Source organism: Ictidomys tridecemlineatus, chromosome 9 (genome assembly GCF_052094955.1).
Source record: "Ictidomys tridecemlineatus isolate mIctTri1 chromosome 9, mIctTri1.hap1, whole genome shotgun sequence".
Classification (NCBI taxonomy): domain Eukaryota; kingdom Metazoa; phylum Chordata; class Mammalia; order Rodentia; family Sciuridae; genus Ictidomys; species Ictidomys tridecemlineatus.
The window spans coordinates 105,059,678-105,077,407 of NC_135485.1; positions in this window are offsets into that span (position 1 = coordinate 105,059,678).

Sequence of the window (17,730 nt, forward strand, 5' to 3'; positions counted from 1 at the left end):
AAAAAAAAATGCCACAACATGCAGGCAGTTATTTTTCATGAAGCACTTATAGAAGCAAAACCATATGCTGTACTTGTTTGGGATAATTGTAAATCTTTAAAAATCTAAATGTCGTTGTCTTTAAAATGTTGTTAACTCCAAAAACAAACAATTTAATGTGGACAACTCAACACCTAGAATGTCATTGTGCAAACAGCTAATTAGGTTTATGCATTTATTAATGCAGACAAGTACAAATGGCTTTTATGTGCTTGCATAAATAAGCATGGTAGGGCAATAAATTAATACATTTAAAATTTCCACCAGAACTTTAAGTCATTGAATTTTAGAATTAAGCCTTCAAGATTATCTAGTTCAGTTGTTCTCAAGATTGACAAGGCATTATAGACTTTGGAGTTAAGTTTGCATATATCTCAACCCCACATTTGAGACTCTCATTCATTAAGTCTTTTCAATAGGAATTTTGTACACATGGATATTTTTAGATGTAGATCATCTGTTGGAACCTGTAATTTCCTAGAGTTACCATTACATATTACCACAAGCTGTGTGGATTGAAAAAAAAGTTATTATTTCACAGTTCTGAATGCTAGAAGTCCATAATCAAAGCTCTGTCAGAGCCATACTCCTTCTGAAAGCATTAGGGGATATTTTTTTTCCTTGGTTCTTCCTAGTCCCTCTAGTTGCTGGCAATCCTTGGCATTAGCTATGTCACTCCATCCTGTCCCTGACTTTGTTGTCACATGGCCTTCCTTCCTGTGCACTTATGTCTCTATATCTCTCCTTACATGTCCATTTTCATTATATTTAGAGACTAACCTGATCCAGAATGATTTCATATAAATTTGTCAATATTTCCAAAAAGGTCACATTCGTAGTTACTAAGGGCTAGCAATTGAACTTATTTCTGTGGTAGGGATAGAATGACACAATTCAATCCAAAGTGAAAATGGTGATACATATTATTTGTAATTCACTGGTATTATTGAGTTTGAAATAGAGAAGTTAAGCAACTTACATTGGTTCTCTGTTAACCACAAGTATCACCCAAGTTAAAACAATAGTTTTCTTGTCCAGTAGTTCCTGAGGAGCACCTTAGTTGGGTGATTATAGCTCTGGTTCTCTCGTAAGTTTATCTGGAAAGTATTTGAATGGCATTGGAGGATCCACTTTCAATCTAACTTTGTTCCTCACCTTCAGTTGGCAATAGTCCTCAGTTGATTATCATGTTGGTGTCTTCATGGGAATGTTACTTATATGACTGTTAGCGTCCACCAGAGTATGTTATCTGAAATAGAAAAAGAGATTAAGAAAGGCAGAAACCACAGTATATTTGATAACTCAATCTTGGATGTGACATACCATCACTTCTACCAAATTTGCTTAATCATACAGAATAACTATGGTGCAGTATTTGTTTATATATAATACCAGCAGGTATGGGTCAATGGAGCCATTCTAGGATTTAGCCAACATAATAAGAAGTCAACAATTCTGATTTCAGGGCTAGGAGCATAAATCATTATTACTCAAAATATAATCCAAAGGTGAACATAACTTGGAGCTCCATAGAAATGCAAAATCTCAGGCCTCACTCCACACTTATTGAATCAGAACCTATACTTTTAATAATACTCTAGGGGATGTATGTACATGTTGTATTTTCAGAAGCATAAGACCATAATAAGTTGCTGATTATATTGTTCTTTTCAAAGTAATTGCCTAAGGTGGCAGCACCTAGTCCAAAGAGACTTGTCATTGCTTAAAATCCACCATGAACTTTGGTTCATATCATGACACATGAGGAAATCAGTATCTTTCCATTGTGTCCATACCACTTTACTGTACTGGTAGTAGTATTTCGTATCTATTATATTAACTTTAACAGAGTTGAGACAAAAGGTTTTCTTATTTTTAAAACACCTTGAGTACATGTGAAGAGTAAGAATTCATTCTACAATAAGAATGTTAAAAGTATATTGCATCTTCAGAGCTCTTTTACAAATCATAATGCTATTTTCAGAAACAACACCATGCATTTCTAGCCCTTCAGTTTATTCTGAAGGAAACATTATACTCATCTTGCCCTCAAATAACTTCAAGCAAGTGGTTAATTGAATCTAATAAGAAGTACAATAAAACTCATACCCAAATCAAATGCAAGTTACATTAACTCAGGCCACTATACTAGCAACCTAGAGGAAAAAAGAAATAAGTTTTTCTGAGTGAAAAATAATATTTATTTAATTTCATATTGTTTTTGAGTGAATTTACATACAATAATTATCATATGATCAAAACTTCTATGACATTTTAAGAAGGAGAACAAAGACATATAGTTAAAAGAGTAAAGTGTCAATGAAAATTTAGAGATGACCCAGATGTTGACACTTTTAATTAGTATTTAAAATAACTATTAGAAGTATATAACATCTTCAAGAGAAAAGTTTAAAAACATATGAGAACAAGAAAGAGAAAAACTAAAGGGATTCCTAAGGGGGGAAAATGATCTAAAACTTAAGAGAATTTAGTTGATGACTTAGTGTAATATAGGTGCAAATAGGAAAGAGTCAGTACACATAAACTGATATCAGTAGAACATATCAAATCGGAAAACTGAACTTAGACACAAATTTTTCAACAAAATATTTGCAAATAAAATTAGGCAATATATAAGAAGGATAATACATCATAATCAAGCAGAGTTTATCTCAGGAATACTAAATTTGTCCAGCACTAAAATATTTATCAATTTTATTCACCATGTTAAGAAGAAAATATAAAATAACTTCAATAGTATCAGAATAGACTCAGCACCCATTTTAATAAGAACTCTCAGAAATTGAGAGAGAAAATTCCTTACTTCCATTGATTTAGAACATCTATGATAACCCTATAGCCAACATCAAAGTTAATGATGAGACCAGGAACAATGCTAGGATGTCAACTCCGATCATAAGGTGATAGAATAATGCAGTTAATATATTGTAACCACAGGTTCTCACCAAGTAGTATTACATATTCTTATTCAGGGAGGTCTTGTCCTATAGTTGTTCCTCCTCTCCCAACTTAGCAATTGGATAAGTATAGTATAATGATAATCTCAATCTTTGATTTCCTTCAAGGTCTCAAGACTTCATTCATTTTATTAATTCATAATTCAATATTTAGCAGACACTGTGCAAGTGTAGGGGGCAATAAACAAGAATTCATAGTACAGAGAGACATGCTACTAGAGAGACAAGCAGAGGCTACCAAGTAGCACAAAGAAAGTGGAAAGGGTGTGGGGAAAGGAAAGAATGTCTTCTATGACTGGGTGAATATTAATCTTGATTTGGCCTCCAGCTAGCAGTTTCCTGCTGTAAGATCCAAATCACAAGCACCAAACCCAGTATAACCAGAAGATTTTCCCAGAGACCCTATGTGCACTTAGTCTTCCTCATTGGCCATAAGCCAGAGACAATATGGGAAATATATTAGTTTATCCCCACTTGAGAGCAAGGGAACTAAGCCCAGCAAGACTCAATGGTACAGTAAAACAGACTGTCAGATTTTCTCTCAAACCTGGGTATTGTATGTGACTACTCATGCTGATCATATCTTCCTTGTGATGATACTATTCCTTCCTTGTCTGTAACCATCTAACTTACTCATATTTTCTGTTTTCATTGTGCCCAATTCATGCACATTTATATGTTTCCACAAAAGAAAGGGGAAGTCAAGAGATATATTGACAGAAGGAATCACAAGGGCAAAGTTTTGGAGTTAAAAAAAGAGGATGCCTCTTTCCAAAGACTGTACATGCTTCACAGTAGCTTGAATTAAGTAATAAATGCAGGAGACAAGCAAAACAGGTGGGGTGGAGCTGGGGAGGGTAGCAGGAGCTGGATCATAAAAGGGCATGGATTTCACACTAGGGAGTTTACACTTTTATTTCCCTGAGGCCAATGGGCAGCTATTGAAGGGCTTTAAGAAAGGAATTGTGTCACTGTATGATTCACTTTCATTTTAAGAAATATTACTCTAGTGACAGTGTCAAAAGTGAACTTCAGGGGCAAGATAGGAGTCTTGGAAACCATTTAGGAAATTGTTACCATGGTGGACTGCAAAATGATGATGGCATAATTCAAAGTGCTGGGGCTCTGGTGAAGAAAAAAGGACAGATTCAGAGATTGAATAGATGGCACTTAGTGGTTAATTGGACATGAGAAGTGACATAGGATAATTGTGTTTTAGCCCTTCCTCCCTCATCATTCATCAAAGGACATTTTTGTAATGCTGTATGTAACCCTCCTACATTTTATACTTCTTCCCGAAAGGATGCATTTCTTCACAATTACCTTGTTAAAAGCCTGAAAATGTTCATCCATTTATAATGTTTTTTATTGTCAGTTCTTCGGAGAGCAAAAATAAAATGTATCTTTGAACAAACTATCATACCACTTTCAGCACAAAACCTTAAATGTAATATTCAAGAATTCATAAGATAAATAAAAGAAGCAATTTTCATCTACTGTGAGACAGCTTTACATGTTTATTTCAGTGGAACTTGAACTAAAAGAAGTATAAGGAAAGAGATATTTCAAATTATTTCCTGGTTAGCCTAAATCACCTAGCATTCTCTCTTTACATTAATATCTATTATTGAAAATCTTTAAAAAATTAAGTTGTTGTTCCCTGCCTTACTAATTAAACCATACCAAACATAATCTAATTTACAATGAGCCAAAGATATTTTCAGACTCTTAAGTCATTATTATAAATATCAATGATTAATCACCCTTCAACCCATTTTATATTCAATAATGACTTGATCCATTAAGCATACCAAAGGAAGAGTGAGACCAAAAATTTTTTAAGAAACTAATGACATTGTATGACATAGTATGGAACATAACATAATTTCAAGGGAGAATTTTAGATTTAGCTTTCAGGATCACTATTGAATGCAGACAGTGTGTGTTGGAGGAGAGAAGGGAACATTTGAATTATGGGACTAGCGTAAAACAGTAGTATAAAGGCCTAAGGAAAGAGCATGCCTGGTGTGTTCCAGGGATAGAAAGGAGGTAAGTAGGACCTAATTGAGCAAGAGGAGGAAAAGGAAATAAGGTCTGAGAAATAACTAGTTACAGTGGTTTTAAACGTGACTCCCAAGTTATTTGACACTTTTCCATTTGAGAAAGAAGGCTCAGAGCCTGTTCCTTAGAAAAGACTCAGTGGCTGACAAGTACTGTATGGCAGGAATGGTGCCCTACCATTGTGCAGATCTAGAACCAGGGAAAATGGCACCTTTTTCTTTCTACACCTGGAGATACTTGCTCTTGAAACATAGCTGCCAGGCTATTGGGAGTGCAGTCCACATGGAGAGGCTACCTATGGGTTGTGCCTAACAATTGATAGCCAGTATCGATTGTTAGACTTGTAATTAAGCAAACCTCCCAGGTGATTCCAGCCCCACCAGCCACTATCAGATGAAATGCAAGAGAAAACCTGAGTGGAAATCACCTAACTGAACTCAATCAACTCCAGAATCCTGAGGTGAAATAATAAAGTATTGCTGAAGCTTTCGTCCATTGGGGTGATTTGTCACACAGCAAGAGATGACTAATTACAATAGACAGATCTGCGCATAGCAAGGATCTTTAGGCCATTGTGAGGCCTTGACTTTGACTTTGAGCAAAAGACTGTCAAGTTTGAGCTGAAAATTGCTTGAATTTGATTTATATTTTAAAAGAAAACTATAATGCTGATATGACAAAAACACTTTGAGAGTAATATGTGGAAGAAAAGAAAATTAGGCCATGGATGTAACTGAGATGTAAATTCAGTGTTATGGACCAAAGTGGTGAACACTAGTCACCACCAAGATGTATTTAAAGAAAGATTTAACAAGATTTCCTGAAAATATTGATGTGAATGTATTCCATTTGTATATCTGTGGTCTCCTGGAAGTGATCTTTATTTGTAAACATTCTCTCTTTGCACAGAGTATATGCTCACATTTATGGCTTTTGTCTTTCTTTTTATTTGCGTTTTTAAGGGGTATGTTGTTGTTCAAGAACTTGCTTTTTCTATATATTCTGTGGAACCTATTTTACCTGGTCCCTGGTGCCCACTTTTATAGCTTTCTATAAACTTTTACAAATAACTAGTCCCTCTTCCCTCTTTGCTTAAAGTAAGACAAATTAAAATTAGAGAAAGAGTGGACTAGATGCTACCTGGAGCCCACCTAAATGTTTCCACCTGATATCTAGCACCTAGGGGAGAGTTTTAATTAGATGGCTACTATTCTCACAATAACACTGGGAAACTTTTATTTGAGCAGATCACTTTGTTCAATAAAAAAGAAATATATAATTAAGGCCTTTGGGAAACTATGCACATTTGATAGGAGTTTCCATATTTGTTACACTCTTATAAAAATGCAGCAGGTCAATGCAACTGCATTAAATTATAGTTTTGCTTCTATAAGTACTTTGTTCAAAAATGGAAAATAGAATGAGTAAGAGCAGGGCCTAGGAGGTAAAAAAAACAACAACAAAACAAAAAGAAGTAGTAGTAAAATGAATGTAAAAGTAATAAAGAAAACAGAAAGGAAAGATTCTGTGATTTCACATACAGAGAAGGGCTAATAAAAATATGAACTGTCATCACAAAGACAAGTAAACTCTCTGAGATGAGCTGCTCACAAGCTTTCCTGTGACACTGAAAGGTGAGCATACGGATTGAGATATGTGTCATATCAAATCAAGAGCCTGATTATTGAATCACATCAATCATCATTTACAGGAATTTCAAGCACAACTTCTCAACCAGGAGAACAACCAGTCCACCAAGTAATGCTTAATTGTGCTAGATGAGATTTCAAAATTCAATCTGTGAATCGTGAAATGAGAGATCCAATACTTGAATCTGAAAATATTTATTATGGAAAATGGAAAAGTAATATTTTTACTTTGACTTTGCATTGAAAGATAAGATGACTAAGTCAGAATTTCTATAAAATGGTAAAAAGGAAAATTTTTGATGTCTGGTTAAAACAGCTGATGGACCATGTGGGGAGGCATGTAGGAAACGAAGCATGAAGATATAGTAGAGTCACCATCCAAGAGCCACTTGAAGAACCTTTTGAAATTATAACCTAATTAGGCCCCTGGGAAGAGGCTGTCTTGCCAAATGCAGGTATTCATTTGTCACATTCTGAAATATCATTTTCTTCTCTTCATTATTCAAATGTATGTATTGAGAATAAGTGTTGGAATACTTGCTGTTAATTAGGAAAAAAAGTGAAGCACCATATGGTGAGAAGAATTTTTAGAGTTCTAGACCTTCCTTTATAATTAACATAAAAACCTGGGCTATTCATGACCTGTCTGGTTGTAGTTTTACCCACTTCAATTTAAACACCTTTTCCCATATTTCTCCCCAGCCCCCTGTTTGTTGAGGCTTGACTGTGGTGGGGAAATGTAATTGTTGGACCTTGACTGATTTGACTTGCACAATACCCAGCCAGCATCTCTGGGCCTCCACTTGACAATGCTGGCCACCTTGCAGACTCCTCTCTGTCATACAGCCTGCTGCCCAGGAGTTACTGCAAAACTTCAGGTAAACCAGGCCTTCGTTCCTCTTTGTTATTTATGTCCGTCAAATAAAATCAAGACCAGAAGGGAGCAGAATCAAAGAACTGTTTCACTGAAGAACTGGGGTACATTGAAAGGGTAATTATTATAAAGGAGGGCAAAAGTAAATATTATTCATTCTATAATATCTTTTCCAGAGTAAGTACTGATCAGGGAGAAAATATAGCCATCCCTCACCCACCGTGCATGTTTTCACCTTCCACAGTTTCAGTTACCTGCAGTCAATTACAGTCTAAAAATATTAAATAGAAATTTCCAGAAATAAACAATTCATAAATTTCAAATTGTTTGAGGTCGGAGTAATGTTAAATCCCATGACAGCCTATTCTGTCTTGCCTGGGACTAGAATCATTTCTTTTCCAGCATATCCATTCTGTTGATGTTACCTTATCATGAGATGGCCAGCACCTCGCCAGGGTGATTTTTCCTGCTCAGAAGGAGATGAGTTACCTGAGAAAAATAAAGTCTGAGATAGTTAGTGAAGAATTAAGATACAGAACCAAAAATTAGTTTTAAAAGCAGAGCGCCTGATAGTTTCTTCCAGCCCATACAGGAACTGGGGTAGAACAGCCAAAAAAATGGCTCTAGTTCTTTATTCAAAGGCAGGGATAAGGTTTCAGTGGGTGGAATCTTGCTTCAGTGGGTAGAATCTTGCTTCACGATGTGTTGCAGTCAACAGGTTGATTGGCATCTTACAAGCCACACCTATCTCTAAGAGGCTGTGTGTCTATGTGGCTGCAGCAGTCACCCCATCTCCAACTTGCATGGGAACTTTGACAGAGCTGAGTGGGCATTCACATGTATTTGGACCATCTCACCAGTAGGAGTGCTGCTGTGAATTCCTAGATCCTAGACTTTCCTACTCGATGGCTTCTATGCCGATCTGATTCACACACATTTCTTGTATGGCTATTGACACTACCTGCCTGTGATTCACCTAATAGCTGCCTGATTATCATCTCAATATGAGCAGGCTCAGCTGTGCATTAGCCCATGTGCATTAGACTAACAGGACACATGTACCATCTACCTCACTTCATCTCATCATGTAGGCATTGTAGAATCTCATATGGTCACAGACAGAAGAGTGTGTATAGTAAGATATTTTAAAAGAGAGAGACCACATACACATACTTTTATTACGTTATACTATTATAATTGCTCTATTTTATAATTAGTTACTATTGTTAATCTCTTCCTGTGCCTAATCGATGAATTAGATTTTATCATAGGTATATATGTAAAGGACAAAACAGTATATGTAGTGTTCAGAACTATCTTCAGTTTCAGGCATCTACTGGGGGTCTTAGAAAGTAATCAGGGGGCTACAATAGCACTCAGAAGTATACTTTTTTTCTTTAGCCTGGCTTCACAGCTCTTGGGCTCCTTAGGACATTGGATGTGGTAGCCAGGAAAGTGTCTGAACATTAGGTCCCTTCAGCAGGTGTAGAAATGCCTCTTTCAGGTTCTGATGCTTTTTGTAGTGGTGTAAACTACAGTAACAGCCATCTCTTGGAGTTTTTACTTTTAAATTATTAATGGTTACATTGTGTGTGATTATCACATCTACTCACATCTCCCCAAAACAAGTTTTGTTTATTTGTTTATCCATTCATTCATCAAGTATTGCATGAGAGCCTACTCTCTGCCAGGTTAATAGGGAAATGGAGACAAGTCATTTAAGCAAGGTAATGCTTGCTTTTGATTAGTGCTCTTAAGATATTAAACAGAGCAGTGAAAGTTGCATAGAGATGCTACTTTAGGTAAGATGATTAAGAATGATCTCTCTGAGAAAATGATATCTGATATAAAATTTTGTCCATAAAATCAGGGTAATAATATTATCTTCTTGAAGATTTGGTGAGTATTAAATGACATAATGTGTGCAAAGTGATAACTGCTATGTGACTCATAGCACTCAATAAATACTAGCCATTATGCATAATATTATCATTAGTCTCCATAACTTCCTGACAAGACAGGCAGAGAAGAAATTATTGATTCTATTTTATAGATGAGGAAACTCTAACTCAGAGAAGTTAAAAGACTTTCTGTATCTGCACCAATAGTAAATGTAAAGCCAGGACTTAAATCCCAGTCTTTTGTTTATTATCTCAATACTCTTTCAGTACATGAACTCCAATCACTTGGAAGCAACCTTAATTTATCTACCTATCCATCTCCCCATCCACATTCATTCACCTCTCTGTCTGTCTATCTAACATGTATTTTTAAAAATTGACTAGCGCAACTATGGGGCTAGCAAGTCTGAAATTTGTAACACATGCCGGGAGGAGGCTGGGTATGAGTTCATGACACGGTCTTCAGTCCAAAGTTTGTCAGGGTTGCCCTCTTTTACAGGGGATCTCAATCTTTCAGTTTAAGGTCTGCTATGGCTTGAATGTTTGTGTCCCTTGCAAATTCATACCTTGAAATCTAGTCGTCAATGTGATGATATTAGAAGGTGGGCCCTTGGAAAGTGCTTAGGTCATGAGGGTTCTGCCTCATTGCTTGTTACAGTTTAGATGTGATGTCTGAAAAAAGCTCACATGTGAGACAATGCAAGGATGCTCAGAGAAGAAATTATCAGGCTGTGAGAGTCTTAATCCAATTAGTGAACTGATCTCTTGATGGGATTAATGGAGTTGTGGCTGAAGTCCTTAGGTGTGGCTGAAGGAGGTTAGGATGTGACTTCGGGTATATATTTGCATCTGACAAATGGAGGTCTCTCCATTTGTGAACTGATCACCATGTGGACTGTTTCTATCTGCCACACTCTTCCACCATGGTATTCTGCCTCAATCTGGAAACCTGAGGAATAAAGCTGGCTGTCTATGGTTTGAGACCTCTGACATCATGTGCCCTTAAGTGAACTTTTTTTTCCTCTACAGTTGTTCTGGTCAGGTCTTAAGTCACAGCAGTGAAAAAGCTGACTAAAATATTGCCCTTATAAAAACAAAAAGACCACAGAGAATTAGCTAATCTTTTTGCCACATGAGGACATTACCAGACAGCATCATTTATGTGAAAGAGGATCTTCATCAGATAGAATCTGCCAACATCATGATCTTCAACTTCTCAGAACTATGTGAAATAAACTTATGTTGTTATAAGTTACCCAATCTAAGGTATTTTGTTCTATTAGCACAAAAAGGCCACAAGGCCTTCAATTGATTGGATAAGCCTGACCCTATTATGGAGGGTAATCTGCTCACTTAGTCTATGAATTTCAAAATGTTGTGTCTAAAATTACCTTCACAAAAACATCTAGAGTGTTCTTTGACTAAACAACTGGACAACCTTAGCCTAGCTAACTTTATACAGAAGATTAAATCACTCTCTCTACCTATTAATCAATAAAATCAATCAATGGCTCCATTAATCAATGTATATTGCACTTTGTCATGGAATTTACATTAAACTTTTGAATAAAAGGAAACTTGCTTTAGTTTCAGCTTTGGGTTTAGGAGGCAGAAGCACTCAGATTTCTGACAATGCATCTTCCATGGATGCTTCTTGACAGAATGTACTTTTTGTTCTAAATGCTATCATAAATCATATTTTATTTTAGCTGAATGCATCACTGTGGATATGCACCACTGTTTCAGGTATCTACTCTGATTCTGTTTCTTCAGCTCAATTGAACAAAAGAAGTGCTTTCACAAAATGATTTTTTCACCAACTTGATCTAACATTATAATACCAAAGAGACTCTCCAAAGAGAAAACTAGCCTGCCTTTTCTATGTAAGGTGGTAATGGTTTGCTTCTTATCCATTCATTAAATTATATAAAACAATGTTTTGGGGGGTTTGTTAAAGAAGTTAGTTGTTAAAATAAAACATATCACATGCATTAATTGATTCTATAGTATAATTCATAGAACCTTATTATAAGATAATAAGATGAAATAATATGATGATTTAAGCACATACATAGTATTTAGAAGTTGAAAATAAATACAAACTGAATATTTAATATTTGGAAAATGGCTAAATATATTAGAATATGTTTTAAAGCTCCAGTATGTTTTATGAGACTCTCAAGGATATGGAAATTTCTTATACATTTATGCAATTAAAGAGAATTCTCTCTATATTTTTCTAATTGTAATATTTCAGTTGTGTAAAAAGTGCATAGACTAGAAGGAATTTTACCCCCTGAAAACTATGATCTATAGTGGCTATTATCTTTATATGAAGTAGTGTGAATGACTATTTTTTAAAAAATAAGAATTACAACATAATAGCCTGCATGCATAGGGTAGAAGAGTCTGTCTAGCTGTGTTCCCATTACTGTCATATTTGTATATTCTGAGACCACTACATATGTATAAAACAGTGAGAATTTGATTAAATTGTTAATTCTTTAGCCTCTCCAAAAAATAATTTTTATACCATATATGTTTGCTTCTATAACAATTAGAAGTAAAAATAAAGTTAGCCTGTAATTAAAAATAAAAGTAAATTAAATAAACTTAGTTATCTTTGTGTGGTGGGTTTCAGTGGCATAGTTTGTGGCATGTGTTCTTCCCTTTTTGATCCTGTTTTATAGAATAATAAAAGAAGAACTAGTCCATTCCATTGTCTATCTAACTCTTATATGTTAATTTAACTTAGTTTAAAACTCTCATAGATAAATTCTAGAAAAAAAAATGGAATCATTTCTCAGTTGCTGTTTGCACCTCCACATCCTCACTTGAAGTTTCACTGAAAATTGATGAGCAGCTGTGTGACTGTCTTGTGTTGGTTCCCTGCCTGGAATTGAGCATTGTACTGTGACTCCTATGAACTTGATCTTCCTTCAAGGTTCTGAACAAGCCTTGATACCTCTAAAAATGCTCTTAGATTCCTCTAGCCTCTAGTAATCTTTCTTTTTCACATTCAGCACATCATGTGTTCACCTAAATTTTGAGACTGTGTTCTTGAGCCCTTGATTCTATCTCAACTCCTTCATGTGTTGTCCTTTATTTCCATTAATATGTCCTTATATTTCTTAAAAGTTGGGCCCTTTTCTGTAATTCAGACTTGAAGCTTCTCATCCAGTGACCTTTCAGCAAGCAGTCCTGCTTCTCCTGGTCTTCTCAGCCAGGCCAGATCATGGTGCTACTATTACTCCATCTTCAAGTCATAGAGGCAGGTTTTGACATCATGATGTGGCTGTATAACTGAAGGCTACCCAAACCTTCTAATTCTTAAATCAATTGGCAATTTTCAGTATGTCCTATATGGCATTTAATTTATATTGTCATTTACTACTTTGTGCATAGTCTTTTATTTGACTGCTGCCCTACACTTCCTTCTACTATTTAGGTATACTTTATAAATCTTCTTTACTGGATTCTCTCTTCCTTCTCATTTAAAGCTACATTTCCTTGGGAGTATAGGGTTTTTTTTCAGTCCTATTTTTGACAGTTATCACTGTTCTTCTTGATTCAGACTCCAAGATTAAGTTCTAGTTTCTCAGAAGGGCAAAGGAGAACTTCCTTGATTGAACTTCTCCAAACTCTATTGTGTTTAACTCTTGCTTTATGGTTAGATACTGCCCTGCTAGTTCCTATATTTGTTTTATTTTGTTTCAATCTGCTTCTGTTCTTGAAACAACACACTTTGTTACAAATATACTGCCATGATTTGCCTATAAACTCACTATATATTTCCTTCTTGAAAATAATCTATGGAAAAAAAAGATATTTCTTGAAATACTTGTTTATTAAGAACTAGTGAATCTCAGGTGTTTCTGTATCTGTTCATTTTCTTCATCTTTTATATCTGAATGAAATTATATATATATATATATATATATATATATATGTATTTATATTCCATTTACATATGTATATAATATATATAAAATATATATTCTACCTAAATTTATCTTTATAACTAAAATGTGAAAATGTATATTAAAATACATAATGCAATTATTATAAGCATAATTATATATAATTATAAACATAATTGTAAGATTCATGAAGATAATCTGATTCTGATTTTTCTTTTGAATACCTTATCAAATTTAATACAAGTGAGAAACACAGATACTGCTCAGTGAATATTCAATGCCTGAGCCAAGCCCGCACTGACCCCCGGGCTGAGTACGGGAGTTTAGACGGGGAAGGAAGCGGTACAGTCCCATCCCCCACAGCGGACACTCCACCAAGGGAATCAGCAGTCAGCATCTTGAACAGCTGATATATCCACCGCCATTCTCCGACAGATCTCAACAACAAAACAGGTGTGTGGCACTCAGCCCATCCCCCATACATCGGGAACTCGCATAAATTCTCTCCTAGGCTTGCCAGGGGAGGGAGAATCAGAGTGAGCCTACATAAAGACTAGGGGGGAACTAGAGGCACCTGACCTGCAACCCCCCCTACCCATCTGCAGCCAAAAGGAAACCTGTCTAGCTAGAGCTGGGGGAGGGGAAAGCAGGAAAAATCCAAAGGACAGAGTGCCTGGGATCCCAATTGCCAACTGTGGGACCCCGGAGATCCAGGCCCACTGATTCGTGCAGCCTGCCCTGCGGCTACAGAAGGCTAGCAGGAGAAACCAGGAGGCTAGAGGCAAGGCCCTCGAGACTGGGCAGCTGGAAATTGCAGGCCCGCCGGCGACAGTTCACCCACTGCCCGCATAGCTGGGCGGTAGGAGAACACCCGGCCGCAGGTGACCGATCACCCGCCCTCGGCCTGTGATACTGGGCGGCTAGAGACCGCCTGCCTGCCGCGACTGGGAGCTGAAATCAAACAGAGACAGTCCAGTCACACCACCTCATCAGGATACCCAGGCAAGGAACTGGGGCCGGTCATAGCAAAGTAGTGTCGTCACTGGAGCTCGGACGTCGGATCTTCCTTCACAGTGGAATCCACGTCAGCAGGCATAGTTTAACAACACTAAGGAGAGGCATCAGAGTAATACAGAACCAAAACAAATCTATAGAAGAGAGTAGAAACACGACAATCAAATAGAGCTGGAAAGCAACGGGGACAACATGAGAAAACAAGGGAAAAAAGGAGTACAAACAATGCAAGACAACTTAATTCTACAAGAGGACATAGAAACATCAGAAGCAGGGATAGGGAAAGAACTCAAGGCATACCTAACTCAAATGGAAAGGAATATTAGAGAAGACATGAGACAGCAAGTCCAAGCAATAAAAATATATTTTGAAAATGAATTAAACAAACAAATTCAAATGGCAAAGAAGGAGCTCTACCAGGAGATAGAGATCTTAAAAAAGAATCAAACTATAATCCTAGAATTGCAGGAGACTATAAACCAAGTTAAAAACTCAAACGAGAATATTACAAATAGACTTGATCAAGTAGAAGTCAGAACATCAGATAATGAAGACAAGGTTTATCAACTTGAAAAGAGTATAGTCAACACAGAAAAGATGCTTAAATCCCATGAGCAATCTATTCAAGAGATATGGGATGTCATTAAAAAACCAAATTTGAGAGTCATCGGGATAGAAGAAGGCACAGAGATTCAAACCAAAGGAATGGACAGCATATTAAATGAAATAATTGTAGAAAACTTCCCAGAGATGAAAGATGGAATGGATTGCCAAATCCTGGAAGCCTACAGGACCCCAAACATTCAAAACTATAATAGACCAACTCCAAGACACATAATTATGAAGATAGCCAACATACAGGACAAGGAGAGAATATTAAAAGCTACCAGAGAAAAGAGACAGATTACATTCAGGGGTAAACCAATTAGGTTAACGACTGATTTCTCAGCACAGACTTTGAAAGCGAGAAGATCCTGGAACAATGTATTTCAAACGCTGAAAAATAATGGATTTCAACCAAGAATACTGTATCCAGCAAAATTGAGCTTCAGATTTGACAACGAAATTAAAATCTTTCACGATAAACAAAAGCTAAAAGAATTTGCAGCAAGAAAACCAGCACTGCAAAGCATTCTGAGCAATATACTACAAGAAGAGGAATTGAAAAATAGTGCCCAAAACTAACAACAAGAGGTATCTCAGTAAAGGAGGAGGAAAATAACCAAAAAAGTAAAACTAGCCAAACTAAAATAAATAAAGAAAGAAGCATGACTGGAAGTACAAATCATATCTCAATTGTAACTTTAAATGTTAATGGCCTAAACTCACCAATCAAGAGACATAGGCTAGCAACCTGGATCAAAAAAACAAATCCAACAATATGCTGCCTTCAGGAGATTCATATGATAGGAAAAGACATACACAGGCTGAAGGTAAAAGGTTGGGAAAAATCATACCACTCACATGGCCCTCGGAAGCAAGCAGGAGTGGCCATACTCATATCAAATAAAATCAACTTCAAACCTAAGTTAATTAAGAAGGATAAAGAAGGACACTATATACTGTTAAAAGGGACCATCCACCAACAAGACATAACAATTATCAATTTGTATGCACCAAACAATGGAGCTGCAATCTACATAAAACAAACGCTCCTCAAGTTCAAGAGTCAAATAGACCATAACACAATAATTACGGGTGACTTCAACACACCGCTCTCGCCATTAGACAGATCCTCTAGACAAAAGCTGAATAAAGAAACTATAGAACTCAACAGCACAATCAATAACCTAGACCTAACTGACATATATAGAATATACCAACCATCATCAAGTGGATACACGTTCTTCTCAGCAGCACATGGATCCTACTCAAAAATAGACCATATATTATGCCATAAGGCAAATCTTAGTAAATATAAAAGTGTGGAGATAATACCATGCACCATATCTGACCATAATGGAATGAAATTGGAAATCAATGATAAAAAAAGGAAGGAAAAATCCTACACCACATGGAAAATGAACAATATGTTATTGAATGATCAATGGGTTTCAGAAGACATAAAGGAAGAGATAAAAAAATTCTTAGAGTCAAATGATAATACAGACACAACATACCGGAATCTATGGGACACAATGAAAGCAGTTTTAAGAGGGAAATTCATATCCTGGAATTCTTTCATCAAAAAAAGAAAAAACCAACAAATAAATGAACTCACACTACACCTCAAAAACCTAGAAAAGGAAGAACAAAACAACAGCAATTGTAGTAGAAGACAAGAAATAATTAAAATTAGAGCAGAAATAAACGAAATTGAAACAAAAAAAACCATTGAAAAAATTGATAAAACTAAAAGTTGGTTCTTTGAAAAAATAAATAAGATAGACAAGCCCTTAGCTATAATAACAAAAAGAAGAAGAGAGAGAACTCAAATTACTAATATACGGGATGAAAAAGGCAATATCACAACAGACACTACAGAAATACAGAAGATAATTAGAAAGTATTTTGAAACCCTATATTCTAATAAAATAGAAGATAGCGAGGATATCGATAAATTTCTTAAGGCATATGATTTGCCCAGATTGAGACAGGAAGACACACACAATTTAAACAGACCAATAACAAAGGAAGAAATAGAAGAAGCCATCCAAAGTCTACCAACCAAGAAAAGCCCTGGACCTGATGGGTATACAGCGGAGTTCTACAAAACCTTCAAAGAAGAACTAATACCAATACTTTTCAAACTATTTCAAGAAATAGAAAAAGAAGGAGCTCTTCCAAATTCATTCTATGAGGCCAACATCACCCTGATCCCAAAACCAGACAAAGACACTTCAAAGAAAGAAAACCACAGACCAATATCTCTAATGAACTTGGATGCAAAAATTCTCAATAAAATTCTGGCGAATCGAATACAAAAACATATCAGAAAACTTGTGCACCATGATCAAGTAGGATTCATCCCTGGGATGCAAGGCTGGTTCAATATACGGAAATCAATACATGCTATTCACCACATCAATAGGCTTAAAGACAAGAACCATATGATCATCTCGATAGATGCAGAAAAAGCATTTGACAAAATACAACATCCCTTTATGTTCAAAACATTAGAAAAACTAGGGATATCAGGAACTTACCTCAACATTGTAAAAGCTATATATGCTAAACCTCAGGCTAGCATCATCCTAAACGGAGAAAAACTGAAGGCATTCCCTCTAAAATCTGGAACAAGACAGGGATGTCCTCTATCACCACTTCTATTCAATTTAGTTCTCGAAGTACTAG